Source organism: Dioscorea cayenensis, unplaced genomic scaffold (assembly GCF_009730915.1).
Source record: "Dioscorea cayenensis subsp. rotundata cultivar TDr96_F1 unplaced genomic scaffold, TDr96_F1_v2_PseudoChromosome.rev07_lg8_w22 25.fasta BLBR01000139.1, whole genome shotgun sequence".
NCBI lineage: Eukaryota > Viridiplantae > Streptophyta > Magnoliopsida > Dioscoreales > Dioscoreaceae > Dioscorea > Dioscorea cayenensis.
The window spans coordinates 16,277-32,742 of NW_024086530.1; the positions used below are offsets into that span (position 1 = coordinate 16,277).

General features: G+C 41.0%; 1 non-coding gene across 1 annotated transcript; it reads left to right on the plus strand.

The window, feature by feature from the left end:
- Positions 1–10,020: 10,020 nt before the first annotated feature.
- LOC120253628 lies at positions 10,021–10,127 on the plus strand. Its single transcript, XR_005534345.1, has one exon. It is a non-coding gene; the product is annotated as a small nucleolar RNA R71 (small nucleolar RNA).
- The last annotated feature ends 6,339 nt before the right edge of the window (positions 10,128–16,466 follow it).

A 16,466-nucleotide genomic window follows, 5' to 3' on the forward strand; every position in this document is an offset into this window, starting at 1 on the left:
TGAATGAAAAATAGGAGACACTACTACAAGAAAACATAGGATTAGGTTTCTAATTAAAAAAGAGTACACATTCAAAAAATAAAACATAGGATTAGGGTTTTGATTGAAAAATATGAGACATTTTTAAAAGAAAACAAAGGATTTGGGTTTTAATTCAAAAGTAGAAGAAATTCTTACACGAAAAAATATGAGTAGGATTTTTACTCAAAAAATAGAATACATTCGAAAAAGAAAACATACGATTAGGGTTTTGATTGAAAAATATAAGACAATATGAAAAGAAAACATAGGCTTAGGTTTTTGATTGAAAATAAACAGACATTACTATAAGAAAACATAGGAATAGAGTTTTGATTAAAAATAGAAAATAGGAGACATTGCCAAAACAAAACATAGGTTTATGATTTCATTCAAAAATAGTAGACATTTATAAAAGAAAATAAAGAATTTGGGTTTTGATTTAAAAATAGGAACCACCCCAAAAAGAAAAGATAGGATTAGGGGTTTGATTGAAAAATAGGAGGCATTCGAAAAAAAACTTAGCATTAGGGTTTGGATTAGGAAATATGAGACATTATGAAAAGAAAACATACGAATATTGTTTTGATTTAAAAATAGCAGACATTTCCAAAAGAAAACATAAGATTATTATTTTGACTAAAAAATATGAGGTATTCCGAAAGGAAAATATAGGATTAGGGTTTTCATTAAAAAATAAGAGCCATTCCAAAAAAAATTAGCACAAGGGTTTTGATTAAAAATACGAGTCCATACAAAGAAAAATATACGATTTGTTTTGATTCAAAAAGACATTGCCAACAGAAAACATAAGATTATTGTTTTTTTTTCAAAAATAGGAGGCATTTCGAAAAGGAAACAAAGGAATAGGTTTTTTTATTAGAAATAGTAGATATTCATAAAAGAAAATAGAATATTAGGGTTTTGATTAAAAATTAGTAGAGATTCCAAATACAATAGTTAGTAATAGGGTTTTGTTTAAAAAAAATAAAACATTCCAATAAAGAGAACATAATACTGGTTTTGATTTAAAAATAAGACATTTCGGAAAGAAAACATAGGATTAAGATTTTGATTGCAAAATAGGAGACATTACTATAAGAAAACATAACATTAGTCATTTGATTAAAAACCAAAAAAAAAAGGAAATGTTTTCAAAAGAAAACATAGGACTAGGGTTTTGATACAAAAATATGAGCTACTATTAAAAGTAAACACATGATTATGGTTTGAAATGAAAAATATGGCACATTACAAAAATAAAAAATAGGATTATTATTTCTATTAAAACATAGCATACATTGTGAAAAGAAAACATAAAATTAGGGTTTTGATTGGAAAATAGGAGGAATTCTTAAAAAAAAAAAAGCTAGGATTAGGGTTTTGATTCAAATATAATAGGTATTCCGAAAAGAAAACATAGAATTAGGGTTTTGATTTAAAATTAGGATATATTACTATCAGAAAACATACGATTAGGTTTTTGAATGGAAAATAGGAGCTATTACTATAAAAAAACATAGGATTAGTTATTTGATTAAAAAATTGTAGACATTCCGAAAAGAAAATATAAAATTAGTGTCACGCCCCGTCCCGCGGGTCCCACACATGACTTACCGCCATAACAACCCAGGGTAGGTCAAACACCTGCCTCAACCCCAGATCATCGTAAGGCTAATCTATTCCTTGAACAAAACCACTATAAAAACAAAGAATAATTCAATAATGAACATATACAATAACCTTATTATACTAGATCATCAATGTAACACACGTTATAAATTATAAGCAAACCTTATAAGAATAACACAACAACAACAACAATGATAGAGACCCCATCAGGACATTTTGAAGTCAAGCAAACATTTACAATTACCTCCCAAAAATGCAAAGCTATACCCTGAAATACATAATCATCAAATCATCCCAAAATGTGGGTATGGTTTCTCAGGCAACCCTAGACAATAGCATCATACATGAATAATTAAGAAGGAGATTCATATAAGTCAATCAACAACGTAACTCCCACACCCTACATGCCAAGTACATGAATATACATACACAAACCAAAAGAAATAAATGCATTGCACTAGACTCTTGCCAAGCACTTCATGTCCGCATGTCTACGCTTAACTATCACCTGGGTAGAAGAAAGAGGGGCTGAGTAACTTGGTTACTCAGTGAGGAGAATCGCATGGAACTATGAAACATACATGTGTAAAGAAATATAACCAATTTTACAATAAACAGTTTTAAGAGTTTACCAACACCCAAAATAAAGAACTTAGCAACCGTAGAGTAACATTAAAATCCACAAAGAACATAGTAAACAAGTAAAAGTGTTTTACAATAACAATTTATCAAAGTCCAGCTTTAACTTAAATAGGAATTACTTTCCAAACATCTAAAAATATATATGTTTGCGGAAAATGAATAGCAAAATAAAAAAAGAAATGATTTTCTTTCCACAGTTTCAAATCCAGGTATTTGCATAACACAAGGTCTAATAGTTGTAACATGTTAAATGATTCAAAAATTTTTCCACAATTAAGATTGTATAAGTAACGAGCACAAAACAAGATTTCAAGCTTGCGCAAATGATGTACACTATAAATAACCATTTTAAATCATAAACAATTAAAAACCAATTATAATTGCAAAAACATCTGTTCCTTCCAATAACTCCATAAGATAGATATTTAAGGAATCTCAATCGATGACTAGATCTTAGTAAATAGCCTCAAAATTAGATTATCAAGTGAGAGACTAAATAGGAAACTATATCTCATTCATGAATAAATAGAAAATGCAAAACAATAATGTTATTTAAAATTCAACAATGACAAAATATTGTTGAAATCAAGTATAAAAACATGAATGTGAGCTTTTCATCAAGAAATGGAAATCAACAACTTTTTCATTTATCAAAGAACCTAAAACAAGTTTAAAATCCAAGAATCTTACCTTTTCCTTCAATAACTCAACAATTCAAAACGTTTAGAAAATAAATAAGTAAATAAATAAGTCTAAGTCGATAGTATCACAAATAGCCTCGAAAACCCTCCGTCACTAACCGTGGCCTTGCTTAAGTTGGGAGCCACCAAGATACGCGTATCTTGGTGTTGACCGCTAGGAAGTTCGTGTACTGACTCCGAATAACCCAACTATATCCAAGTCAGGGCTCTACGCTCCCACCTGAAATGGCATAACCGGTTTGATGGTTTTTCACGCCACCTCTAAACAGGTCGCCACATGAAAACCATCCACTCCCTTGCTGAAGTAAGTATTGGGGATCCCCCCCTATGTCACCATCAACAAATAACCATATCCAGCCCATAGGCTCTGTAAGTCCATCAATAGGAAACCATAAATCTCACTGAGAGATCACAAGTGTACACAAATGCCGATTCAAGAGTGGATAACTTGCTTATAACAATTTCAATAAAACTATCTCCATCGAGAACACCATACAAGAGTATTCTTTGAAAACATACTTCAAATATAGCATCAATCTCTTCAAAAGTGAGTAAACTATCCAAAACATCACAGTTGGACATCTTTTCGTCAAATAAGCACCGTTTTTGAATATTAATAATTGAATGCACATTTCAAGAATAACTTCAGCAATAACACAAATTGTGTTGTAGAAATGGTTTGCATAAACTCATTTAATATCATAACAAGAGTCCCAAGTTTCATGAAAACATGCATTTTAGAACCTTTAAGACACAATAATGAAGTTTTTAAAGACAATAAGAAATTCTTGAAAAATATCTTTGAATGGACTCAGTCATAATCCCAAATATTATTTTCAAATATCATAGAAAAGAATTTGAGAAACTCTAGAAATGTTGACATATCATTCGAAGAAATTGTAAAATCATTTTCATCTTAATTTGACAACATTTCACATAAATCATCCTCACTCCATGAGTGAATAATTTGCACTTATCAAATCAAATAAATGTTATGCTAATCATGAAACAAATCTTTTAATATAGGAAGACACCAATTTCAATAATTCCTTGAAGATGCAATACAAAACTAAGTTTTTTTTAAACATAATTAACATCATAGAAAATATTCAAAATATATCATTCAATAACTAAACCATAATTTCAGACGACTGAGGCAATTGATCATACGCCTCCAAAGAAATCATTTTTCATCAAGAAAACAACATTTAAGAGCAATCTTTGAAAGTATAAAATAAGTATAACATCATCACAATGAAATTCAACTTAGTTTGCACAACTCATTTAGTCATCATAACCAAGACATCAAGTGTTTTTTTTTAAAATACATAATTCGAAACATATGATCCAAAACATTGGGTTTACCATCAGCAAGGGACTTATCTATCTACAAAAGTGACAACAATTTCAAAGATGGTAGTAGCTTCACACATCCTCTAAGGTAGCCCTTTCCAAAGCGGCCGCTAAGGTGGCTTTCACACTTTCAAGGTGGTAGCTCTTTCTACCCGAGTTGTAGCTTTCACTCATCCAATGAGATAGCTTTTTCTCTCATTATGGTATAACTAGTATCCGACTTATGAGAGTAGCTTCATACTTCATAGGTGGTAGCTCTTTCCACCCAACAAACACAAATAAACAATAAAACTATTTTGTTCCTTCTTTTCATTTTCATCATTTTTTTTAAGAATTTAGCACAAGAAAAATAAACCTAACTAGTCCCTTTAACATCGAACATGAGTTTCCAATAGAGTTCAAAGAGTGAGTAGTGCACTAAGTGTAACTCGGGCAAAAATTCCTAAAAATTCAAGCAAGAACTAGACCATGAAAACATTCAATGTTAACAATTCTCCTAGACATAAGAATACAATCATTGCAACTAAGGTGAACCTCCATTGGCTATGTGAGCATATATCAATCAAGAATAATAGAAAAGATGTGTGCATTATGAAACTCCCCCCAACACTTAAGTTGTACATTGTCCTCAATGTACACATGCGAGCTCACCCAAAATATATATATCATTCAAAAGTAAATATGGGAGAAGCAATCAAAACAATACTCCCCTGACTCCTAGTGTTGCGTTTGATGAAGCTAATTCCATGGGAGTAGTGTTCCGACGGGTTAAGAGGCTCACACGGCCAAGTGCCTCAACACCTTGGCCGTGCCCATGACTAAGTCTCAATTCCCAAGAAGACAAGATCATCTGCACGCATACATGAGGGGGTTCAGTGAAGCTCAATAAAGACAAAATAACTCGAGTGTATATAAAAGATGAAGCAATAAATACAACTCGATGATGCGAAAAATGAAAATAAACTCAGAAGGAGAATCCTTTCTGAGTGATCAAGTCTAAAAACAAGAAAAATAAAATAAAATGCAAGAAAGTAAAGGAGAAGTCAAGTGTTGGTGCTGCTCTCAAGCTCCTGTGCTGCTGCTGCTGCTAGAGATGCACATGGTGGGTCCACCGGTGCTAGGGTCGAGGATGGAGGTGCTGGAGGAACTGCGGGGGCTTGAGGAGTCCTCGGCCGCAGTACAAATGATGAGGCGATGTCTCGCTCTAAAATATGCTGTAACACGTTGAAACGCTGCATGAACTCTGTGTACTTAGTAGCCTGCATAGCCCTAATCTCGGTAACCTCATCTCGGACCATCCCTATAGCATTCTCGAGCCTCTCAAAGCGATCATTGGCTCAAGATGGTGAAATCATACGCACTGGGGGTCGCTCCTCTGCCACTAGAGGTGCCTCTGTCTCCATCGTTGCTGGTTGAGGCTCAGGAGTGGGCTGAGATGCTTCGGCTTCATCACCCTCATCTCCGGCTATCACTGGTGCTGGTAGTACTCAAGCAAAAACCCCTGTCCGAACCCTGCGGACTATGCCCATCAACCGCATTGTCTCTAGACTCAGGGGAGCAGGTACACTCATCTTCTCGGCCCCGCAAAGCGAATCCAAGTAACCCAAGCCCAGCACTAATCTCGTAATGTAGGGGCCCGAGCAGATCACTCCCAGTTTAGCATAGTGTCCCTGATGTCTGATGTACTCTGCCAGGATGTGCCCTAAGTGAATCAGTATGCGCTGTACCATCGAGTACAAGTACAGTAGCTCCTGACGGCTCAGGACACCAATGCTATCACCACGGCCATTCACCGGCCTACTCATAATGGCATGCAAGTAACTGTATGCAGGTCGGGAAAGGCACGTGGCCTTGGACACCCCCGGCTCGTACTGACCTTGACCACATAACACTCTGTAAGTTCTCTGCGGGGTCAAGGTTCCAGGGTAATCAGTCGGTAACTGCGCATATTCCTCTGTGTCTGTGAATGCCTCCTCGTACAAGCCAAGTAATACTGAAAACTACGTAATGCTCAAGCTATGGTGGTGTCCAAATACTCTGAACTAAATGGTGTCCACACTATCGAAGCTCGTATACGATCTATCAAACTCGAATGAGGAGAGCACCTCCAGTGCAAACTCTCAGATGGCTGGCTCACTAATCGTCAACAACTGCCGCCAACCACCCTCTGAAATGATATCCTTAATCTCATCAGCAAACTCATCTCCCTGCTGCAGATCTCGCAATATAGTCGTGTCTAAGAATCAAGTCTGTCCAAAACGGAGCCTCGACTGGCGCTCATAGCGAACCTGATGCTCTGGAATTGCAAACCGCATGCCCTCGGGCCCAGGAGATGACTCATGTGGTCTCTTATCAGCTTGCTTCTTTGACCTAGGAGCCATAATCTGCAAGATTTAAATGAAATTGATCAAACAAGTTGATAAAGCAATGCTGCAGAAATCCACACTGTCGTGTGGAATTTCCGCATGCCCGTGTGGATCCACGGGGCATGAGAACCGCACGGCCACGCTTCAACAATCCAAAAATACAACTTAATAATACTTCTAACTTCATTCTAAACATAAATCGTCATTCCAATTGAAGAAACGAAGCATTATTAACCAGGTTAATCGATAGAAACCATGAATTGGGAAGGAAGATGATAAAAAAAATAACTTACCGACGCGATGGAGTAAGAAAATGAAGAACCCGCCAGAAAACTTCACTAAAATCCCACCAAATTAGCACTCTGAACTCGGAGAAAACCGTGAGAGTGTTTCAGGTGAATAGAAATCGTGAAGAGGGAGAGAAACTATCCTCTTTTAAACAGACTTCACGACTTTTGGCGTTCTGTGCATCCACACGGGCGTGTGGAAATTCCGCGCACCCGTGCGCCTCACTTTCAAAGCACTACAGGGGCGTGTGCACGCCCCTGTGCTCTTTCGGGAAAAATGCTCCTTTGCCTCTGACTGCTCTCGTACGGGCGTGCGGAAAATATCCACGGCCGTGCCCCCGATCCACAAGGGCAGTCGCACGCCCCCTGTGGCATCCCTGGACATCCGAGAAGAATACTAACTGTTTCACACACCCGTGCGGAAATTCCCCACGGGCGTGGACATTCACATGCCAAACTCACAGGGGCAGCCACACGCCCCTGTGTCTTGTCGGGATGGAGAGAACTCATCTGTAGAGTTTCACACGAGCATGTGGAAATTCCGCACGCCCGTGTATGGTTCACAAGGTCGCTAACAGGGGCGAGTCCACGACCCTGTGTGCTCTCGAGAAAAACTGCCCAACTCTGCAGGAATTCACACGCCCGTACAGATATTACCCACGGGCGTGTGACAGTCGCATGGTCGTCCACAGGTGTAGCCACACGCCCCTGTGCCTTCTCTAGATGAGCTCGCAGTGCAACCCCCACGGGCGTGTGGAACCACACGCCCGTGTGTTTTCTCTGGATGAGTTAGAAAAATCTGCAGGCTCTGCAAAAAATTTCTGAACATGTTTACACACTCAGAGTCTGCCCTATTATGCAAATTTTAGTAGTGAAAAATATGAAATAGAGCTCAAACGACCAAACTTTCGCCAATTCCTCATAAAACACACGATGAATTTTAAAAACCCACAACAAAATCGCAGCAAAAGCATCTAAAATTTAAGACACCAACACTTAACAATTTATTCACGCAAACAAACTAAACTAAAAGATAAGAAAACAGTAAACACTTGGGTTGCCTCCAAAGAAACGTTTGTTTAACGTCACTTAGCTTGACATATCTTGTCTGACCTCACGGGGGTTCATGAATGAAAGTCGCCCTCTTACCCATGGCTTCGAAACATGATGTGCAAAGTCTCTTGAGGGTAGAGTGTATATTATTGGGCTTCGGATCGTCTAGCAATGGTTCATCCAACTTTCTTGGTTCATGTATGTCTCCAACAGTCTTGGAGCATTTCCGGTGGCGTCTTCTAGCCATCTTCATTCTCCGGAGCACCTTCTTCAATATCCCCGAGGTAGATGTTACTTCTTCAGTCGACCCAAGCATCATTACTTCTTTATTGCTCTCCTCTTGGTCGAACAAACCTTCATATGGATCCGAGTTGAACATTCCCTGCATATATTCATCAACAAGCTCATCAGTAGTGTCTAGAAAATACAAAGTGTCATCAAAATCGAGAAAATGCCTCATGGCTTCAGCAAGGAGGTAAGTGAGTTTATCATCTCCAACTCTCAATGTGAGCTCTCCACCGTCCATGTCAATCAATGCTTTGGAAGTCCGCAAGAATGGTCTCCCAAGTATCAAGGGTACATCTACCACTACGAAGTCAACCGAAAAAATGTACTTGTCCACCTTGACAAGCACGTCTTCAAGATACCTCTTGGATGTCGCACCGTTCGGTCCGCCAATTGTAAAGTCATCCGAGTAGGCCTAGGCTCTCCCAAGCCTAGCTTTTGGAAGAAAGTGTATGGCTTGACGTTGATACTTGACCCTGAATCCGCCAGTGCCAGTTCCTAACCTAAGTTGCCGATGTTACACGGAATGATGAAGCTTCCCGGGTCTTTTTTCTTGTTCGGCATGTTCTTTTGCAGCGCCGCCGAGCATGAAGCATCTAGCACCACTGAAGCACTCTCCTCCAACTTCCTCTTGTTAGTCAACAAGTCTTTCAGGAACTTCGCATACTTAGGCATTTGAGCTAATGCCTCTACAAAAGGAATGTTGATGTGGAGTTGCTTGAATAAACTGAAGAACTTCTTATACTGTTCATCCCCTTGGTCATTCTTCAATCTAGAGGGATAAGTGATTCTTGGCTTGAAAGGTGGGGATGCCACCTCTTTCTCTTTCTTTGCTCCCTCCTCAACCCCTACAACCTCGGGTGCGTGTTCTTTCGGCTTCTCACTCGGAAACCTCCCTTCAACCTCACAACCACTTCTCAAAGTGATCGCCTTCACATGTTCTCTAGGGTTGGTTTCCGTATTGCTTGGTAAACTTCCATGTGGCCTTTCGGAGAGAGACTTCGCAATTTGCCCCACCTGATTTTCAAGGTTGTGCAAAGAGGCGGTGTGATTGCGAAGTGTAGCCTCGACTGATTCAAATCGTGTATTTGCAGATTGAACAAATCTAGCCAAGTGCTTCTCTAAATCCGTCATTCGGGTTTCCAAGTTTGAAATTTTGTTTTCCACTTGAGGGCTTGTTGTTGTTGGAAACCCGGTGGCCCCATAGCCTTTTGTGGTCCTTGATTACTCCATGAAAAGTTGGGATGATTCTTCCAACCTGAATTGTAAGTATTGCTATATGGGTTCCCTTGAGGTCTCATGCCATTACCTACAAAGTCAACGTTTTCCACTGAAGAAACATCACCAATAACGATCGGGCAATCGGAGGGAGCATGTCCTCCACCACAACCGGTGCAATTGGTCACGGCCACAACTCTATTCGAAGCTATGAGATCTAGCTTCTTACTATGACTCTCTACTTGCGCCGCCAATGAGATTACCGCATCAATTTCATGGAGACCGGCCACCTTTTTGTTCTCCCTAGCATTCCATTGGTAGCTATTTAACCCCATTTCCTCAATTAATTGACGAGCCTCACTGGGGGTTTTGCTACCTAAGGTACCTCCTGCTGCCGCATCCAAGAGCTGCCTTGTACTCGGGTTCAAAACATTGTAAAAGGTTTGAACAATCATCCACTCCGGGAATCCGTGTTGCGGACACTTTCTAAGAAGCTCCTTGAACCTTTCCCATGTCTCGAATAGAGACTCCAATTCCAACTGAACAAAGGACGAGATCTCATTCCTAAGCTTTGCTGATTTTCCAGGAGGAAAATAACGGGCGAGAAAAGCTTCTACCATCTCCTCCCATGTAGTGATTGATGCTCTAGGTAATGAGTGTAGCCACTACTTCGCTCTCCCCTTCAAGGAAAAAGGGAAGGCTCTCAATTTGATTGCATTATCCGTCACACCATTTATGTTCAGCATATCGCACACCTCGAGAAAGCTCTCTATGTGATTGTTTGGATCCTCATTGGCCAAACCGTTGAATTGTGAGGACTGCTGCAGCATATGGATGAATGCCGGCTTTAGCTCAAAATTCTGAGCTGTAATCAGGGGACGCACAATACTCGATTGTGTCCCCAACACTGAAGGTCTGGCATAGTCGGATAATCTTCGCTGTTGCTCAGGTCATAACCTGAAGCTGCACCAAAAAGAACGAAAAAGAAAATCAGAACAATGATAGAATAAGAAGACGTGAAATAGAATGTGTGGTGAAGTAGCTAAGAAAACAAAGTGCAAAGTATCTCTAAACGCCTAGCTCTCAGGCAACGGCGCTAAAAACTTGACAAGATCCCCTTGCGTATATCCCGCAAGTGCACAGATTTGTCGAAGTAATAATCCCGGGTGAGCGGGTATCAAATCCACAGGAAGTAGGGAATAAAAATACTTAATTCGATTATTAGCTATGTAAAAGATCAATGATAATGAGTGTGACAATGATTCAATTCTCAACAGTAAAAGCAACAAGTAAGAGAGCAAAAGTAAAGAAGGGGGTAAGGCAATCGATAAAAATGGGGTATCCGGATAATGCTCCATCTAGGATAATTGTTTCAAGTGCAAGAACACTCTATTATGCTTCCTAATCAATGCAATGGTGAGTCGTGGAAATACTTAATTACATAGTTCCAAATCTAAGGTCATCTATGCCTAACTCTATACATGTCCCGAAGGAGAAATCGAACAATCTCAACACCTCGCACTCGCATAGAGTTGCAATGAGCTCTAGGGATTCTAAGAGATAAATCTCTTCCTAATTATAGACCTAACCCTTTGGTCCGGTGGAAGGTCCCTAACCACAATTAAGCCCTAGATACTAAGATCACCTCAACGCTTCACTCCGTTGCACGCAGCAACTAAGCCCCGGCGGAAGTTCATCCCATAGACCATTCACTCTATTATGGTGCAGAAAGAACCTCGAGGAACGGAGGTAGAATCTATCACGCGAGGAGAAAGGGACGCTCCTGTACCTCTCGACTCAACCTCTCAACCCTCTCCAACCTAGCTGTGTCTAACGCTCGTGGTGTGTCACTCACTCACAAGGTTACCAACAAGAACTCTCAACCCTAGTGTCACTCTAGGGAAATGTTCATACAATCAAGCATTCAAGGTTGGAACTCACAATAAACATCAATTTATTGAAAGCATAATAAAGAGGTTCAAAGAAACAAATACATCCTAGGGTTCACAATACCCCGAGTACCCACTAGGGTTTAGCTCTCCATGGAGCTAAGTACAATCAAAGAAATAGAATGTAAAAAGCAATGAATCCATAAAGAAAACCCCCTCGATAGTCATGTCGATGGTCTTGTGGAAAGTCCTCTACTCGTCAGTCCCAAAAGATTCCCTCATCCTCAGATAGGGGTACGCCTCGACGGAAGCTCCCCTACCAATCTTCTTCCTAAGGAATCACGATGTTGGAGCCATAGAACCTCTCCAAAACCTTGCCCAATACACCTCGAAACCCAAGCCGAAGCCCTCTCTAAGTTAGGAAAAGATGGAAAAAGAATACCAAAATCGGGCTAAATCGGCATTAAATAGGGCTCGAATCGAGACTACATAGGCGTAGATGCTCCACGCGTGCCCGTCGCGGAATTACCACATGGGCGTGGATAATTTTCACACGCCTCGGTGGATTCTCTCTGTTCTCGTTTCTCGATCGGCAGTCATCACATACGATGATATGCTATGGTGTTGCTAGAAGTCACTGGACGCGACTGAATAGCTTCCTCAATTTCCATACTTTTCATCGGGTAACACGAACGGGCACACGATCGCTGTCGTGGATCACTTGCTTCTTCAATGGTGTACACGTTGGTGGGAGCTCTTGTTCTATGTGCATAGGTTGGAATGCTCGAGATGTGACCGCTTTTGTGCCCTCCAAATGGATGTGCCAAACCGAATCACGAGGAGGTTGGCACACACTCTAGCATCTCACATCAACCCTATGTCTCGGCGTTTGAACCTCAGCAAGATTTCTCCAAAATCGCGTACATTGTAATCCACATTGGCTTCTTTTCCTTCATACTCGGCCTTCCAACCCTACATAAAAGTGACATAAAAACACACATATTATGTGTAAAACCCAAGAAAAGTAACAATGCTCAATATAAGGAATGAACGCTCGCATTCATATCGACAAAGCACCACACACTGATTATCAGAGTTGCAATGTGCTCTAGGTATTCCAAGTGATAAATCTCTTCCTAATTATAGACCCAACCCTTTGTCCAGAGGTAAGGTCCCTCAACTACCATTAAGCCCTAGATACTACAAGATCACCTCAACGTTTCACTCCATTGCACCGCCAGGCAAGCCCTAGTGGAGGGTCATCCTCAGAACATTCAATGTATTATGGCCACGGAACGGAGATGAGAATCTATCACGCCCGGAGGAAAAGGGATGCTCCCCGCCTCTCGACTCACCCTCTCAACCCTCTCAACCCAGCTTTTGTCTGCAGCTGCGTGGTGTGTCACTCACCACAAGGTTACCAATAAGAACTCTCAACCCCTAGTATCACTCTAGGAAAAATGTTCATACAATCAAAGCATTCAAGGTTGGAACTCACAATAAACATCAATTGTATTGAAAGCATAATAAAGAGATTCAAAGAAATGAATACATCCTAGGTTCACAAATACCCAAGTACCTCACTAGGGGTTTAGCTCTCCACGGAGATAAGTACAATCAAAGAAATAGAATGTAAAAGCAATGAATCCATAAAGAAACCCCCTTGATGGTCACAAGTGTCGATGGTCTTGTGGAGAAGTCTCACTGTCAGTCCAGCGATTTCCTCATCTGATAGGATACGCCCTCGTACGGAAGCTCCCCACCAACCTTCTTCCTAAGGAAGGACGACTGTCGAGCCATAGAACCTCTTCAAAAACCTTGGCCAATACCCTTTGAAACCCTAGTCGAAGCCCTCTCAAGTTGGGGAAAAGATGGAGAAAAGAATGAATTCTGAAATCGTGGCTGAATCGGCTTTAAATAGGGTCGAATTGGGTGACTACACGGGCTCGCTTGATCACATGCCATGTGGAATTTCCACACGGATCGCGAGTACTTCCACACGCCCGCGTGAATTTCACACGGGGCCGTGAACAAGACTGCTACTGAAGAGCTTGACACGAAGCTTCGCTACAAGACCGCTACATTACTCGCCAAAAAATACTCCCTAATCCACTAAAAACTCGAGAAAAGTAATGCTCAACATAAGGAAAGAATGCTTCACATTCATATCACACAAGCACTTATCACGCCTGCCGGCGTGTCAATCAGCTGCTGGTGGGTCTCGCCAGCACACGGTGATGATGATGCTGATGCTATTGCTGGTGGTCAAGGAGGTGCTGGAGATGTCGAAGGAGTGTTGGGTCTCATCACAAAGGGAGAAGTCGCATCTCGCTCGAGTATATACTATAGAATGTCGAGACGCGTTTTCACCTCTATATGGTCCACGGCCTATATCTCGTGAACCTCAGCCAACTCTGTCTGTAACATCCCTATAGCACTCTCGAGCCTCTCAAAATGATCATGGGTTTGAGATGGAGAAAACATATGCACTAGAGCTCGGCTCCTATGCTACAGTTGGTGCCTGCTGCTCCATCTCGCTTTGCTTGTGGCTCAAGAGTAGGCTTTTGGACCCCTCTCGCTACGTCACTCTCACCGGCTCCGGGCTTTGGTAAGGGCATGATCATAACATATACTCATCTCTAAACCTCCGTGTGATGCCCATCAAACGCATGGTCTCCAATTTGAGGAGATAGTACAATCATCTTCTCACCATGGAATAAGCATCCATCAAACCCATGCCCATGATAAGTCTCAGAAAATATGGTCCGAGAAAGAAAATCCGACCGGCATAATGGCTATAGTGACACGATCATCACCAAGATGTCCTATGAATCTTCTCACTGCATGACCATAGAATATAAATATAGTAACTCCCTATTAACTAAGGACCTAAGTGCTATGACCACATCCGTTCAATGATTTGCTCGTGAACGCTGTGGATATAACAAGAAGATGGACGAGAGAAGCATGTAGCCTTGGAGCACCAGCTTATATAATCCTCGGACACATAATGCATGGTAAGCTGGGCGAGGAGTTAAACCGTGCGGACAATGACAAGAGTCGATCATACTCCTTAGTATCTATACAGGCCTCATTGTACAAACCAAGTCTGATGGAGAACTGAGTGACACTCATACTATGCTACTAACTGAATGCACGGAACTAAAGGTGTCAACACTCGAGAAGCGAATCGCATGACGATAAACACAAATGATGCCAATACCTCTAGCGCCAATATACTGGATGGCGTGCTCGTGAATACACAATAATTTGTGTGAGCTACCCACGAGAGTAACTCCTCCACCTCATCGCCATATCATCCTCTAAAGCCCGAATCTCCCTAAGTGCACTTAAGTTTGGGAACTCAAGGCTCGACTAAACTTAAGAGCTTTTGATAGTCGCTCAAAAATGGACCTCGATTCTCGTGAATGGCGAATTCCATGTGCTCTAGCTTAGGGAGAAGGCTCTCCGACACTGTCGCGGCTTTCTTGGTCCTCGGCTATTCATGAGAATTGAACAATGATGATCAAATCAACTTGAAAAAGTCCTTCCGTCAGGAATCCACACCGTCTATTCGAAAATTCACATTATCACGTGTGGATCTTCAGCGCATGAAAAGCCGTCATGGCAAGGTAGCAAAAGTCTCGAAAATGCATCAAAAAATTCAATCTAAAATCACTATAAATGCATACATCAACTATTTAAACATGATATACATGCAAAATCAACACAATAATCGATCAAAATAAAGATTAGGCAAAGAAAAAGAAAGGGAAGCTTACCGATTTAAATGAGAAACAAAAACTTTGAATGCAGTTGGAAAAACTCACTCAAAAATTCTCTATAAATAGATGCTGGAGGAGGGTCAAGAAGATGAAGGGAGGTGTCCATTTGGTATGGGAGCATCTGAGGTAGTAGCAAATGAATTTCGATATATCCACATGGGCGTGGAAACTTTCCACAATGCCGCAGGACTCAACATAAAAGTCGATAGGGGCGGATACACGCCCATTTAAGCTCATGGGATAGCCTCTTTGCTTCTGAACGCATCGACATGAGCATGTGGAAATTCGTTGACGCTTGTGTGCCTCGACCCTCGGGGCATCCACATACCCCTGCATGGCTTCTCCGTCCTCCTTGAAAATGGTTATGTTCCACGATCCTTAGAAAAATTCAACACGGCGTGTGGATGCTCACAAGAGTACTCACGATGGGCACTCATTCGCCCCGTGTGCACCTCGGGATGGAAGAGAAGTCTCTGCAGAGATTCACACAAGGGTGTGGAAATTACCCATGCCCGTGTCATTCAGAGCATCATCCACAAGGGCATTCACACGCCCCTGCCTCTTCTCGGGATGGAATGGAACTCTATAGAGATCCACATGCCCATGTGGAAATTACCCATGGGCGTGTGAACATCACAAGGTCACTCACAGGGGTATTTACACACCCTTGTGTCCTCTCGGGATGAGCTCTGAACGGAAACACATGCCCGTGTGGAAATTCCATATGGCCATGTGTCTTCTCTTGATGACTTAGAAAAATCACGGACTTTGTAGAAAAAGTTTTGCAACACTTATACACATACAGAGGCTATATATACAATGCAAAACTGACCAGGGACTCATTAGAACATGCTCAAACGACCTAAAACTCTGTGCCAATCATAGTTAAGCACACTTAAACACCAACAATCCATGAGAAAAACACAGCATTGACTTGTATATATCAAGACACCAACACTAAAGCTCTTATTCATGCAAATACTTAACTAAAACCTAGAAAAATAGTAAGCGTTTGTATTCACTCCCAATAAGCACTTGTTTAACGTCACTAAGCATGATGTACCTCTCCTTACCTCACAAGGGCTCATAGATGAAGGTTACCCTCAACCCACAGCTTGAAAGCACAATGAACACAATTATTTAAAGGTAAAGGGGGTTATCGAGTTTGTTACCACCATCAGGGGTTTTGTCATCTTTACTCCATGAATACACATCCCATGTGCATTGGGACACTTTT